The 14,912-nt window shown below is 43.0% G+C and overlaps 1 pseudogene; it reads right to left on the reverse strand.

Annotated features, from left to right (window-relative positions):
• Positions 1-5,694: 5,694 nt before the first annotated feature.
• LOC123330797 lies at positions 5,695-6,405 on the reverse strand (annotated as a pseudogene).
• Positions 6,406-14,912: the final 8,507 nt, after the last annotated feature.

The following is a 14,912-nucleotide window of genomic DNA, read 5'->3' on the forward strand; positions in this document are numbered from 1 at the left end:
GGCAGAAATCCCAAACTGTTCTTTAAACACACACACACATCAAAGCCCACTTTTCCCTAGAGGACTGGCAGCAGGAATACCCAGTTTTGCATCCATGACCTGAGAAATCTCCAGAGCAAAGTAGCCTGTCCTTGATCTGGACTCCTCAGTCACATCCTTGGTTATCTCATTCCATGTAAAGCCTACAGCACAGCTGCCCTGGTTGGAGCAGGGGTGGGGTTCTGTCTCCATCTACCTATTTTTTTTCTTTGCATCTCTCCCCTCCCAAGCTAGTGGACATTGAGGTACCTCTGTGAAGCTGTGGGGTTTTGTGAAATGCAAATTGAAAACTGCCGATCTATTTAAAAACTCTTACTTTATTGAAAAATGAGGCCCAAAAGTGTTGTAAACTGCTGATCTAGAACTCAAACTGAGATCTCATTTCAAACCTCTTGCTCTTCCTGTTGCTTTGTGTTGTTTCTCTTTTATCTCTATGAAGCTTTATTTGTTGTAGGTCCCATTCCTTCTGAGCTCAGCCTTAGGTAGTTATATATTGAAAAGCAATCTCATAATTTATAATTGGATGTTTATGGCCAGTAATAGCTCAGTAAATTGCTTCTATCAAGGAGTATCTATCTGTCAAAGTCCCAGGAGAAAACAGATGGCACACTCAAATTAGGATAATTCAAGGTGGGTTTAATAAAGGTACTATTTACACAAGTATATGTAGTGTGTAAGGAGAGACCACAAGGGACAGCAGTCCCAAGGGTATTCCCACCCCTACTCCCAGAAGGATGCAGCGAGTGAGCAGAATCTCTAGAGACGCATGGAGCTTGCCAGAAGAGGAGCTGTGACCTTTGGTCATGGGACCCAAGCTGCCCAAGGTGACCTTTCAGGCTTAAAGTTGGGCAGTTATAACAGCACCTCCTGGGCCTAAGAGTGGGCTCTTACCTTCCACTTGGAAATGAATTGTCAGAGGAGACATAAGTGCTAACGAAGCAAGAGACTTTTGAGAAGAGGTGCCCAGGTGGAGAATAGTAAGTAAGGGAACCCAGGAGAACTGCTCTGCCACGTGGCTCTAAGTCTCAGATTTAATGGTAATTTGGTTAGTTTCCAGTTGTCTCTGGCCAATCATTCTGACTCAGAGTCCCTCCTGGTGGCACATGGATTGCTCAACTAAGATGGATTCCAGGAGAAGGATTCTGGGAGATTGGTAGGACATGTGGGCTGGAGTCTCCTCTCTCCTTTTGACCTTTCCAGAATTCTTCCAGTTGGTGGTAGCTTGTTAGTTCCACATTCCTTACCAAGATCTCCTGCTGTAAGATAACTCATGTGAGTGTCTGGTTCCTGTGGAGCCTGGCCAGGGCAGGTGGTTTCAGTCAGTGGTTCCCCAAACAGCTTCACTTTCCTCTCTTCCTCTGATCTCTCCCAGGGATCGTTGTTGGTTAAACCCAACTAGAAGTCAAAGGCCGGAGAAGGCAATGGCACCCCACTCCACTACTCTTGCCTGGAAAAGCCCATGGATGGAGGAGCCTGGTAGGCTGAAGTCCATGGGGTCGCTAAGAGTCGGACACGACTGAGCGGCTTCACTTTCACTTTTCACTTCCATGCATTGGAGAAGGAAACGGCAACCCACTCCAGTGTTCTTGCCTGGAGAATCCCAGGGATGGGGGAGCCTGGTGGGCTGCTGTCTATGGGGTCGCCCAGAGTCGGACACGACTGAAGCAACTTAGCAGCAGCAGCAGCAGCAGCAGCAACAGAAGTCAAAGGTGCTGAACCAGTCTGTAGGGGTCAGCCACCCTATTATAGAGCAGGCTGAAGGTGGGTGGAGAGTGAACCTAGGGGCAGTGGAAAATCTTTTACTACAAGGTACTGAAATAAAATTCACATTTTATGGCAAGACAAGAAAAATTTTAATTTTTAAATTTAAATTTTTAAATAAAATTCTTCTTTGCCTGTTTGGGCCGCGGGCTTCTCCTTCAGTGCATGTTGTACATCTGCTTTAACCAGTTCTCTTTAGGAGATAAAATTCCTTCTTAAAGTCATAAAGGCTCACAGCTCCTTAGGAGATAACCTTCCTTCTTAACCTTGTAAAGGGCCAAGAGCCACATGTAAATCTGGATTGTGTAAACTGTCAATTGATTATAGCCCTTTGCCTTAAAGACTTATATCACTGTACTTTGACCTCTAATGAAGAAAATAGTCCTCGGAACTTTCTGAAAGATTGTTTCCCAGGTTATAATCCTCAGGTTGGCAGCAATACAATTTTCCATTTCTTTCTTAGATCTACCATTGATTAATTACTAAATTGTATGTGACCTTTCTTGTTGACATACGTGACAAAGGTCACATACAATTTAGTAAGGGACTCTTGGCATCATCTAATGATGATTCACTGTGATGTTGTCATTCATACTCAGAAATATATATTTGGTCTTATCCTTGTTTCTAGCACAGAGCTCCTAAAACCCTTGGAATTTCCCAAGTGAAGAGAATGACCGAGGTGTCTTTTGTGATGGAGTGGTGACTTTCGGGCTGCACCTCAGATTGAAGGCAGTAGGCCAAGAGAACCAACCAAGTAATAAGAGGATTGGAACTTTCGGTCCCATGCTCCATTTCCAGGGAGGAGAGGAGAGCTAGAGGTTGATCAGTCACCAGTGGCCAATGATTTAATCATTCATGCCTATGTAATGAAGCTTCCGTAAAAACCCAAAAGGATGGGATTTGGAGAGCTTTACATTGGTGAACCATAATGTTTTCACATACCACTGTGCTGGGCCCCAAACTCCATGGGGACAGAGACGCTCCTTTGTTTAGGACCTCCCCCTATATATCTCTATTATCTGGCTGTTGATTCCAATCCTTTAATATCCTTTGTAATAAACCAGTAATCCAGTGAGTAAACTGGTTTGAGTTCCCCGAGTCACTCTAGAAAATTAATCGTACCCCAAGAAGGAGTCATGGAAACCTCTTAATTTCTTGCTGTTGGGTCAGAAGCACAGGTAACTATCTGGACTTGTGATTGGCATCTGAAGTAGGGGCAGTCTTGCAGGACTGAGCCCTCAATCCGTGGGATCTGATGATGTTTGGTTAGATGGTGTCAGAATTGAGTTGAATTTTAGGACACTCAGCTGGTGTCAGAGATTTGCTTAGTGTGGGGAAAAAACCTACCCATCAGAGTTAGTGCTAGAATCATGCTTATCTAATAATGGGATCCCAGAATATGGAAAAACAAAGGAAAAGCAGTCACTGGAATGGAGCTTTCCAAGTGCTCTAAACTCTTACTACACAACCTGGAATGAACCTTACTGTGATCTGTGCTCTATATTTCTTTGAAATGATTCAAACACAGGGATTTTTTTTTTTTTTTTTTTGGCCGTACCCGCAGCTTGCAGGAACTTAGTTCTCTGACCAGAGATTGAACCCAGGGCCACGGCAATGAAAGCGCCAAGTCTTAACCACTGGACCGCCGGGGAATTCCCCATAGGGATTTTAAAAGATTTTTTTAATTTTTATTCAACTATAGTTAATTTACAATGTTGTGTTAATTTCTGCTATATGGCAAAGGGACTTATATATATATATGCTAAGTCGCTTCAGTCATGTCTGACTCTGCGACCCCATAGACGGCAGCCCACCAGACTCCCCCGTCCCTGGAATTCTCCAACCCACTGGAGTGGGTTGCCATTTCCTTCTCCAATGCATGAAAGTGAAAAGTGAAAGTGAAGTCTCTCAGTTGTGTCCGACTCTTAGCGACCTCATGGACTGCAGCCTACCAGGCTCCTCCCTCCATGGGATTTTCCAGACAAGAGTACTGGAGTATATATACACACACATTTATATATATATTCTTTTTCATATTATTTTCCATTATGGTTCATAACAAGATACTGAATATAGTTGCCTGTGCTAGATAGTAGGACTTGTTTATCCATTCTGCATATAATAGTTTGCATCTGCTAATCCCAAACTCCCAACCCATCCCTCTCCTGCCCCACCTCCCCCTTAGCAACTACAGATCTGTTCTCTATGTCTGTGAGTCTGTTTCTGTTTGATAGATAAATTCATTTGTGTCATATTTTAGATTCCACATATAAGTGATATCATATGGTATTTCTTTCTGACTTACTTCACTTAGTATGATAGTCTCTAGGTCCATCCATGTTGCTGCAAATGGCATTATTTCATTCTTTTTATGGCTGAGTAGTATTCCATTGTGTGTGTGTATATATATATATATATATATATATATATATATATACTACAGGTTCTTTTGCATTCATTCTGTCAGTGAACATTTAAGTGTTTCCATGTCTTGGTTATTGTGACTAGCGCTGCTATGAACATAAAGGTCCGTGTATCTTTTTAAATTATATGCCCAGGAGTAGGATTGCTGGATCATATGACAATTCTGTTTTTAGCTTTTTGAAGAACCTCCATACTATTTTCCATGGTGACAGCACCAACTTACATTTCTCCCAACAGTGTAGAAAGGGTCCCTTTTCTTCACACCCTCTCCAGCCTTTGTTATTTGTAGACTTTTTAATGATGGCTATTCTGACCAGTGTGAGGTGGTATCTCATTGGAGTTTTGAATTTGCATTTCTCTAATGATTAGCGATGTTGAGCATCTTTTCATGTATTTGTTGGCCATCTGTATGTCTTCTTTGGAGAAATGTCTTTTTAGATCTGACCATTTTTCAACTAGGTTGCTTTGTGTTTGTTTGTTTGTTAATTGATTTACATGAGCTCAAATGGGGGCTTCCCTAGTGGTTCAGATAGTAAAGAATCCGCCTGCAATGCAGGAGACACAGGTTCAATCCCTGAGCCGCAAAGATCCCCTGGAGAAGGGAATGGCAACCCACTCCAGTATTCTTGCATGGAGAACTCTATGGACAGAGGAGTTTGGCAGGCTGCAGTCCATGGGGTCACAAAAAGTCAGACACAACTGAGCGACTGACACTTTCACTTTTCTTTTCATGAGCTCAAACATGGTTTTTAAGCAGAAGTGTTATGTTTCTTAGGTTCACATAGGTAGCTGGGAAATCCCTAACAGTACCACTTGAGCAAAGAAAGTCTTGTTTAGGGTCAAAGCCACAACAGGTCAAGAAGGGAGTCTGAGGTAAATGGAAAAAATTACTGAACTACAGATAAATGTTTGTTCAAAGTAAAAACTAGTTATTCCCAAAAGATTTCTCCAAAGTTAAAAGGAAAGCCTTAAAAAAAAAAAAAACTTTAGGAGATTAATGTCCCTGTTTTTTCTTGGCTAATTTCTTTTCTTTTCTTTTAACAGCACAATCTAGCTTTTCATATTAACTTTACTATTCAGACCACAGAAAGTAGGTGGTAATTTCAGGACTGGGAAAGAGATAATACCAAAAAAGCTCTTCCTGGACGTTTATTCTATGCTGTGTATAGCTGTGCTCACAGAGATGGCTTCTCTTACTTCTCTGTTGCTGCTGCTGCTGCTAAGTCGCTTCAGTCGTGTCCAACTCTGTGCGACCCCATAGACGGCAGCCAACCATGCTTCGCGTCCCTGGGATTCTCCAGGCAAGAACACTGGAGTAGGTTGCCATTTCCTTCTCCAATGCATGAAAGTGAAAAGTGAAAGTGAAATTGCTCAGTCGTGTCCGACTCTTACCAACCCCATGGACTGCAGCCTATCAGGCTCCTCCATCCATGGGATTTGCCAGACAAGAGTACTGGAGTGGGGTGCCACTGCCTTCTCTGCTGTGCAGCAATTCAGTCGTATATAAAATTGACCCTGCTCAAAAGCTGGGGGAGACTAGAAATGATGGGTCCATATACAGGGGCATTGTTACACAGTTCAAACAGTGGTGCAGCTACCAGCTTGTAATTTTTAGGGACTGCAAACAAGGCTTTCTCTTGAAGCTGAACCAAAAACAATTTCTTATGTTCCTTAGGTTTGGTAATATATGCAGGAATATATGGATACTGAGGAGGTTCAAAATTTGGTCTCCATCAGTTGCCAATGCAGTCATCAAAGACTCAGTCTTGCAGGACTGCATCTTGACCACCCGATATCTCTGTCATTAAGCATTTTAGTCCTTCAACTTCATCTTCTCCTGGGTTAATAAGCTCACCACCGGGTAATTTGAAGAAGTTGTTCCCAGCTGTAGTAGTAACACATGGGGTAGCCCGTGCTCATGGACAATCAAAACCATTTCTACAGCCCTCCTCACGCCAATTTTATCAAATTCCTTCCTCATGCGCTGAAATCTGGCTGCAACAGAGCTGTCCTTCTCACAGAGGGGCTCTTTTGTACCAAAAAGGGAATTGGTAAGAGGGTACAGGTAGATGGTGCGCTCTAGGGTGAGGAGCTTGGTCTGCTGGATGTACTTGTTGCCGAACTGGGTGACTTCCGGGGCCAGCCGTTCTGCGAGCGATTGGACGGCACCATGGCCATGGTGACGAGCTTTGGCACTAGGAAAGCAGGAGGCAGGGAGGCTGCCTGTGTGGGCCGCGGTTACCTGCGTCCCAAGTAGCAGCCACAGCCCACCATTAACAAGAGAATGCCGAGGGAGGCCTTGGCTAATTTCTTAATGGGCATATGGGTAAGTTTGAATTTAAAGTAAGTCAATTTACTATTAAAACTTGATTACATCATTGATGTCTTAAAAATATTAAGTAACTTAAAAGAACATTTGAAATGAAAACTACATTTTTAGTGTTTCTTAAATAGAAAAATGCTGATATAAGAAAAACCTTGAAGAACAAAATATTTTAAAGAACACTTAGTTTAAGGAAAACACTCACATACTCCACCCTCCCCACCCAAGCTATGGGAAGATATTTCTATGTAGTACTTACTATAAATCCACAAAGTGCAACTAGGTAAATACATTTATCTTAGATAAGAGTGAGACCTTCAAAAGGAGATTTCTGAGCTGAGATGGAGAAATAGCATGGGACTGACTCTTTCTTCAGCAAATAGCCAAAGTTGGGGAATCTATACATTTGGCAAGATTCTAGAAGGAAAAAAACAACACAGAAATCATTTTAGTCTCTATCTTTCCTGTCTCTTTTATAAACACTTCTTGATCCTGATGACAAAGAGAAATTATAATGGCGTCATCACAGTTCAGGCATACAAAAATGGAGTAAGGGAGCCATTTAGGATCTGGTCTCTAGCAGTCTCTCCATCAGTGAGAACCTGAATTTTACTGAACTATACCAGACTTGAGGACACCATCTGCCAGCTGGAACGTTATGGTCTCAGGGTCTCCCTTTGCAACTGTGTGACCATTTCAGACCCCAACCAATCCTTACTTAATAAGCACCCTGACTTCTTGGCAGTTCCAATTACAATTCTTGATAAAGGGCTCATTTAACTGACTCTAACCTTACAGTTTTTGCCTTTATAAGCCTCCCCCATTTTGTAGTATGGTGGAACACAATTCAAGTTCTCCTAGAACTTGTGTCTCCCCAGCAGCAGTGCTAACAAACCCCATATAAGCACTTTTTATTTCAATCAGGTCTCTGCTTCTGAAGTTTTCTCTAACCTCCAGCTTGATCGCCACATGGTCTCAGTCCCTACTTCCTCACTCGTGGATGGTATGATCCCTTCCTCAGTCGTGTCTGACCTTTAGTTTCTCAGTGTCCACCCACTTCATCCAACTTCTGCCTCGAAGGCAGAATTATTTCTAGATGCATGTCTGACCATTTACTGCTCCACTTAGTAACCTTCAATGACTTAACCTCACCCCAATACATTCTGTATCTGTAATGAGTTATCCTAAAATGTAGTGGCTTCAAACAATAGTGATCACATATGGCCAGGAATTTGGAAAGGGCTTGGTTAGGAAATTCTTGCTTGGAATCTTTCATGAGGATACAATCAGATTTTGCCGGAGGCTGCTGTTATCAGCGGCAAGGATCTCTAGGAGCCCTCTTGAAAACTGGCTAGTACATGTACCTAGGATAACCTCTAATCTTAACATGTCCTTCAAGGCCATTCATTCTTTATCATCAGGAACAAGGACCTGCCATGCAGCTCAGACAGTAATGAATCTGCCTGCAGTGTAGGAGACCTGGGTTCGATCCCTGGGTCAGGACACCTAGAGGAGAGAATGGTTACCCACTCCAGTATTCTTGCCTGGAGAATTCCATGGACAGAGGAGCCTGGCAGGCTATGTCCATATGGTCCCAAAGAGTTGGACACAACTGAGCGACTAACACTTTCACTTTCATGTCCTAGTACATTTTCAGGTTTGCTATTTCAGAAGTAGTGGGTAGGGACTTCCCTGGCGCTCCAGTGGTTACGACTGCCCTGCAGTGCAGAGGGTGCAGGTTCAATCCCTAGTCAGGGGGCTAAGATCCTACCAGCCTTGCCGCCAAAAAAGCCAAAACATAAAGCAGAAACAGTAATGTAACAAATTCAATAAAGACTTTAAAAATGGGGGCAAAAGAGATAAGGGGTAGTTTTTCATTCCTTTACTCCTTCTTGTTGTTCAATTGCTAAGTCATGTCCAACTCTTTGTGACCCCATGGACTGTGGCACACCAGGCTTCCCTGTCCTTCACTGTCTCCTGGGGTTTGCTCAAATTCATGTCCATTGAGTCAGTACTGCCATCCAGCCATCTCATCCTCTGTCACCCCCTTCTCTTCCACCTTTCCCAGCATCAGGGTCTTTAAAGTTGACTGAGTCAGCTTTTTGCATCAGGTGGCCAGGGTATTGGAGCTTCAGCATCAGTCCTTCCAGTGAATATTCAGGGTTGATTTCCTTTAGGATTGACTGGTTTTCTTCTAAAGAGCAAGATTCTTTTGTTATTTATTTATGTGCTAACCAATATAGAATTATCTCAGAATCATGTATATAAAACAGTATATATTAAGTATGTATATTTAAAGCAACATAACATACTTAATGTGTTGTTAGTCATTCAGTGATGTCTGACTCTTTATGACCCGATGGACTGTAGTCCACCAGGCTCCTCTAGCCATGGAATTAGTTCTCTAGACAAGAATACTGGAATGAGTTGCCATTCCCTTCTCCAGGGCCAGGGATCAAACCCAGGTCTTCTGCATTGCAGACAGATTCTTTACCATCTAAGCCAAGAGGGAAGCCCCTAACCTACTTAATACCTAAAGTTTAATATATTTGATAACTTAAGTATCAGCTCAGTTCAGTCGCTCAGTCGTGTCCGACTCTTTGTGACCCCATGATCGCAGCACGCCAGGCCTCCCTGTCCATCACCAACTCCCAGAGTTCACTCAGACTCAGTCCATCGAGTCAGTGATGCCATCCAGCCGTCTCATCCTCTGTCGTCCCTTTCTCCTCCTGCCCCCAATCCCTCCCAGCATCAGAGTCTTTTCCAATGAGTCAACTCTTCGCATGAGGTGGACAAAGTACTGGAGTTTCAGCTTTAGCATCATTCCTTCCAAAGAAATCCCAGGGCTGACTTGAGAAGGCTGAGTCTTGAGAAGACTCTCAAGAGTCTTCTCCAACACCACAGTTCAAAAGCATCAATTCTTCGGCACTCAGCCTTCTTCACAGTACAACTCTCACATCCATACATGACCACAGGAAAAACCATAGCCTTGACTAGATGGACCTTTGTTGGCAAAGTAATGTCTCTGCTTTTGATGCTATCTAGGTTGGTCATCGGAGAAGGCAATGACACCCCACTCCAGTATTTTTGCCTAGAAAATCCCATGGACGGATGAGCCTGGTAGGCTACAGTTCATGGGGTCACTAGAGTCAGACACGACTGAGCGACTTCACTTTCACTTTTCACTTTCATGCATTGGAGAAGGAAATGGCAACCCACTCCAGTGTTCTTGCCTGGAGAATCCCAGGGACGGGAAGCCTGGTTGGCTGCCGTCTATGGGGTCGCACAGAGTCGGACACGACTGAAGCGACACAACAGCAGCAGCAGCAGGTTGGTCATAACTTTCCTTCCAAGGAGTAAGCGTCTTTTAATTTCATGGCTGCAGTCACCATCTGCAGTGATTTTGAAGCCCCAAAAAATAAAGTCTGACACTGTTTCCACTGTTTCCCCATCTATTTTCCATGAAGTGATGGGACCGGATGCCATGATCTTTGTTTTCTGAATGTTGAGCTTTAAGCCAACTTTTTCACTCTCCTCTTTCACTTTCATCAAGAGGCTTTTTAGTTCCTCTTCACTTTCTGCCATAAGGGTGGTGTCATCTGCATATCTGAGGTTATTGATATTTCTCCCAGCAATCTTGATTCCAGCTTGTGTTTCTTCCAGTCCAGCATTTCTCATGATGTACTCTGCATATAAGTTAAATAAGCAGGGTGACAATATACAGCCTTGACGTACTCCTTTTCCTATTTGGAACCAGTCTGTTGTTCCATGTCCAGTTCTAACTGTTGCTTCCTGACCTGCATACAGATTTCTCAAGAGGCAGATCAGGTGGTCTGGTATTCCCATCTCTTGAAGAATTTCCCACAGTTTCTTGTGATCCACACAGTCAAAGGCTTTGGCATAGTCAATAAAGCAGAATTAGATGCTTTTCTGGAACTCTCTTGCTTTTTCCATGATCCAGCGGATGTTGGTAATTTGGTCTCTGGTTCCTCTGCCTTTTCTAAAACCAGCTTGAACATCAGGAAGTTCATGGTTCACATATTGCTGAAGCCTGGCTTGGAGAATTTTGAGCATTACTTTACTAGCATGTGAGATGAGAGCTATTGTGTGGTAGTTTGAGCATTCTTTGGCATTGCCTTTCTTTGGGATTGGAATGAAAACTGCCCTTTTCCAGTCCTGTGGCCACTGCTGAGTTTTCCAAATTTGCTGGCATATTGAGTGCAGCACTTTCACAGCATCATCTTTCAGGATTTGAAATAGCTCAACTGGAATTCCATCACCTCCACTAGCTTTGTTCGTAGTGATGCTTTCTAAGGCCCACTTGACTTCACATTCCAGGATGTCTGGCTCTAGGTCAGTGATCACACCATCGTGATTATCTGGGTCGTGAAGATCTTTTTTGTACAGTTCTTCTGTGTATTCTTGATGAGATAGGCACAGAACTCTTCTTTATTTTCTCCTATAGCACCTCCCTGGAGAAGGCAATGGCACCCCACTCCAGTACTCTTGCCTGGAAAATGCCATGGACCGAGGAGCCTGATGGGCTGCAGTCCATGGGGTTGCTAAGAGTTGGACACGACTGAGTGACTTCACTTTCACTTTTCACTTTCATGCATTGGAGAAGGAAATGGCAACCCACTCCAGTGTTCTTGCCTGGAGAATCCCAGGGACGGGGGAGCCTGGTGGGCTGCTGTCTATGGGGTCGCACAGAGTCGGACATGACTGAAGCGACTTAGCAGCAGCAGCAGCAGCAGCAGCAGCATAGCACCTCCCAGCCCAATTCTTAGCATAAAGTGGATGGTCATGAAGTATTTGTTGGATTGGGTTGAATAGTACCAGGAATAAGTAACACCCCAGCCTTCTCTTTGCAGTTCCTTCTGAATTTCTGCGGAGCAGGAGACAGTATTGTGTTCCAGACACTATGCTGAGCACTTTACATGTGTTATTTCATTCAGTCTTCACACCTATCAGGATGGTGGTACTTTATTTTACCTATTTTGTAGATAAGAAAACTAGATTTAGAGAAGCTGTTCTCTGCTATTCATAGCCTCACCAAATTCTTTATATTCTGTAGTTTGAGTCAAGAAAAAGACTATTTGATTAACATTATGCCTAGTTTTGAATATACTGATTCTATCATTTCTATTTGAAAGCTTATTTTGCATGTATTTAGCAATACTATTATTGAAATAACTTTTTCTTCAGGATATAGAGGAATGTGCTATAGAAGACCTAAACAGAGAGGACAGTACTCCTTACTTCTAAGATACAGTTTTATTGTTCTCATTTTAAAGTTCCGAAATCAGGATGGATGTAACCTAATGCTGGTGTGAACATCTAATGCACTGCCTTTTTTCTTTCTCCCAAATGCTCTTGGTACACCTTAAAATTGCAGAAATACTTTCTGTCAAAGACATGGCCCATGCCTCTGCTTCCTCTTGGTCTGTTAAAGAATGTGATGACAATACATATGCTTCATAAAGCTGGGCTGACATCCTTTTGTCTTCCAGGAACTTGCTGGCTTTCTGCCAGACTTATACATTTACAGAATGCATCTGCAGAGATCAGCATTTTTAATTTTGAGAGCTTAAAGCACTTTAGAGACTCTGGTTTCTATTCTGTGGTATACAGGGGTATAATATACACCCTCTTACATGTCAAAGAAAGGACTATTGATTTTTCTGGAAAAGACCATTTTTCTCCTCGTGTGATAACTTGTATTTACTTAAAGGCTATTGTCGTTATCACCGTCATCATGATGTACACGTAGTGACAGAAAAAAGTCAACACCCCAGGGTTCCTTTCGGAGTTCTAATTGTTAAAATTGAGCACATTTTAAAATTAATTATGAAGATGAAACCTTTGGGAATAACTTGGATGGCCTGGAGCCTGTAAAGAAAGAGCTAACCTGTTCTGTAAGAAATGAATGAGAATTTGAGGGATTGAGGACCAGTAAGGAAGGGAAGGATGGGGACTAAAACAAGATGAAGGGAAACCAATGCTCAAATCTGGCCCACTTTCTGTTGTTGTGCTGAATATTGCAAAGGCTGCTGAAGAAGGGCTACCTTTAAAAAAAAAATGTTCGCTAAAGTGTCGTATGGGTCAACAGTGACCCCAAGAGGGACCCAGCACAACTTGGATGAACAGGTATAGGGTGAATTCCCCATAAGAAAAAATGGACCAGGGATTTTTAAGTTCGGCAATATTAAAATCCTCTTTAGGTCATTCTGCCCTGGAACATCATCTCCTCCATGGTTCTCTTCCTTTGACAATATCTGCTTACATATAGCATGGATGAAGGATGTTTCAGGGTGAAGAAATTGGGGGACAAAGTTGGGGAAAAGGAGAAGAAACACTGAGTAGAAGGGCTGTAATGTTGCTGGAAGGAAGACTCAATCAGAGGACACCGAGAGAAGACTAAGCCCCAGAGTATCCTCAGAGACATGGGGGATGGGTGGTTGAACCAAACCTCATTTGAATTCCAAAGGGCTCGGGAACATCCATGATCTGACAGTTATATTATACAGATGTAAATATCATTTAAAAGCATTTGAGTTTTCAACAAATGGTGCTGGAACAACTAGACATCCACATGCAAAAAAAATTAGACACAGACCTTATATCCTTCAAACATAAAAAACCCCTCAAAATGGATCATAATTTAAAATGCAAAACCATAAAACTCCTAGAGGAAAACATACATTAGTTAGTCATTGTTATCTAGTAAACCACTCCAAAATCTTTTGCCTTAAAATGACAATTACTTATTATATACACAGATTTATGGGTCAGCTGGGGTTTGGCTGATCTGGACAAGCTCAGGGCAGTGCAAGCTCATGAGAGTGGCAGAGACATAAGAGTGCAGGTGGAAGCACAAGCAATGTCTTAGTAAAGCCTAGGCACATAGTCTGTCACTCCCACTCACACGTTATGGACCAAACCAAGTCCCATGGTCAAACTGAAAGTCAAGGGGCCAGGAAGTTCAAGGAACCACAGTAAGAGTGTGGACCCATGGGAGGACAGCATATTAAAAAGCAGAGATATTACATTGCGACAAAAGCCTGTCTAATCAAAGCTATGGTTTTTCCCGTAGTTATGTATGAATGTGAGAGTTGGACTATAAAGAAAGCTGAGTGCTGAAAAATTGATGCTTTTCAACTGTGGTGTTGGAGAAGACTCTTGAAAGTCCCTTGGACTGCAAGATCAAACCAGTCAATCCTAAAGGAAATCAGTGCTGAATATTCATTGGAAGGACGGATGCTGAAGCTGAAACTCCAATACTTTGGCCACCTGATGCAAAGAACTGACTCATTGTGAAAGACCCTGATGCTGGGAAAGATTGAAGGTAGGAGGAGAAGGAGACAACAGAGGATGAGATGGTTGGATGATACCACCGACTCGATGGACATGAGTTTGAGTAAACTCTTGGAGTTGGTGATGGACAGGGAGGCCTAGTGTGCTGCAGTCCATGGGGTTGCAAAGAGTCGGACACGACTGAGCGACTGAACTGAACTGAGAGTTTTCTCCCTTATTTCACAGTCTATTTTGTGTGGTAGGCAGGGAAACTCTGCTTACCCAGTCATCCAGCAACCCAGCCTCCTTGTGTTGTGTGGTTCGTTCATCTCTTTGGGCTTTATCATTCTCTCCTTTCAGCTCAAGGATATAGAAAGAGACAAAGTGTGTAGGATCCCTGTGGTAGGCTGAGTAATGGCCCCCAAGAATGTCCACATTCTCATCTCTAGTATCTACGAATGTTATCTTACACTGCAAAAGGGACTTTACAGATACAGTAAGGCTTTCAAATTGGGGAAATTATCCTGGATTATCTGCTGCTGCTGCAGCTAAGTCACTTCAGTCGTGTCCGACTCTGTGCGACCCCATAGACGGTAGCCCACCAGGCTCCTCTGTCCCTGGGATTCTCCAGGCAAAAACACTGGAGTGGGTTGCCATTTCCTTCTCCCACTGGATTATCTGGGTGCGCCCTAAATGTAACCACTCAGCAGCAGCAGCAACAGCAGCAGGGTCCTCATTTTAGAGGGAGGCAAGAAGGTCAAAGGAGAAAGAAGTAAGTAGATGTAAAGATCAGGGATTTCAAAGAGATATAAGAAAGGGATCAAGAATACAGTGGGTGGCCTCCAGGAGCTAAAAAAGGCAGAAATGGATTCCCTATTAGAGCCTCCAGAATAAATGAGTCCTGCTAACACCCTGACTTTAGCTAGTAAAACTGATTTGGGAGGAATGGCCTCTAGAAATGAGAATAAATTTGTGTTGTGTTAAGTGACTAAGTTTGTGGTAATTTGTTGCAGAAGTAATAGAAAAATGATATAATTGCATAAGAGGTTTTTCGGGGCAGACATGTGCA

The sequence above is a fragment of the Bubalus bubalis genome, chromosome 20 (genome assembly GCF_019923935.1).
Source record: "Bubalus bubalis isolate 160015118507 breed Murrah chromosome 20, NDDB_SH_1, whole genome shotgun sequence".
Classification (NCBI taxonomy): domain Eukaryota; kingdom Metazoa; phylum Chordata; class Mammalia; order Artiodactyla; family Bovidae; genus Bubalus; species Bubalus bubalis.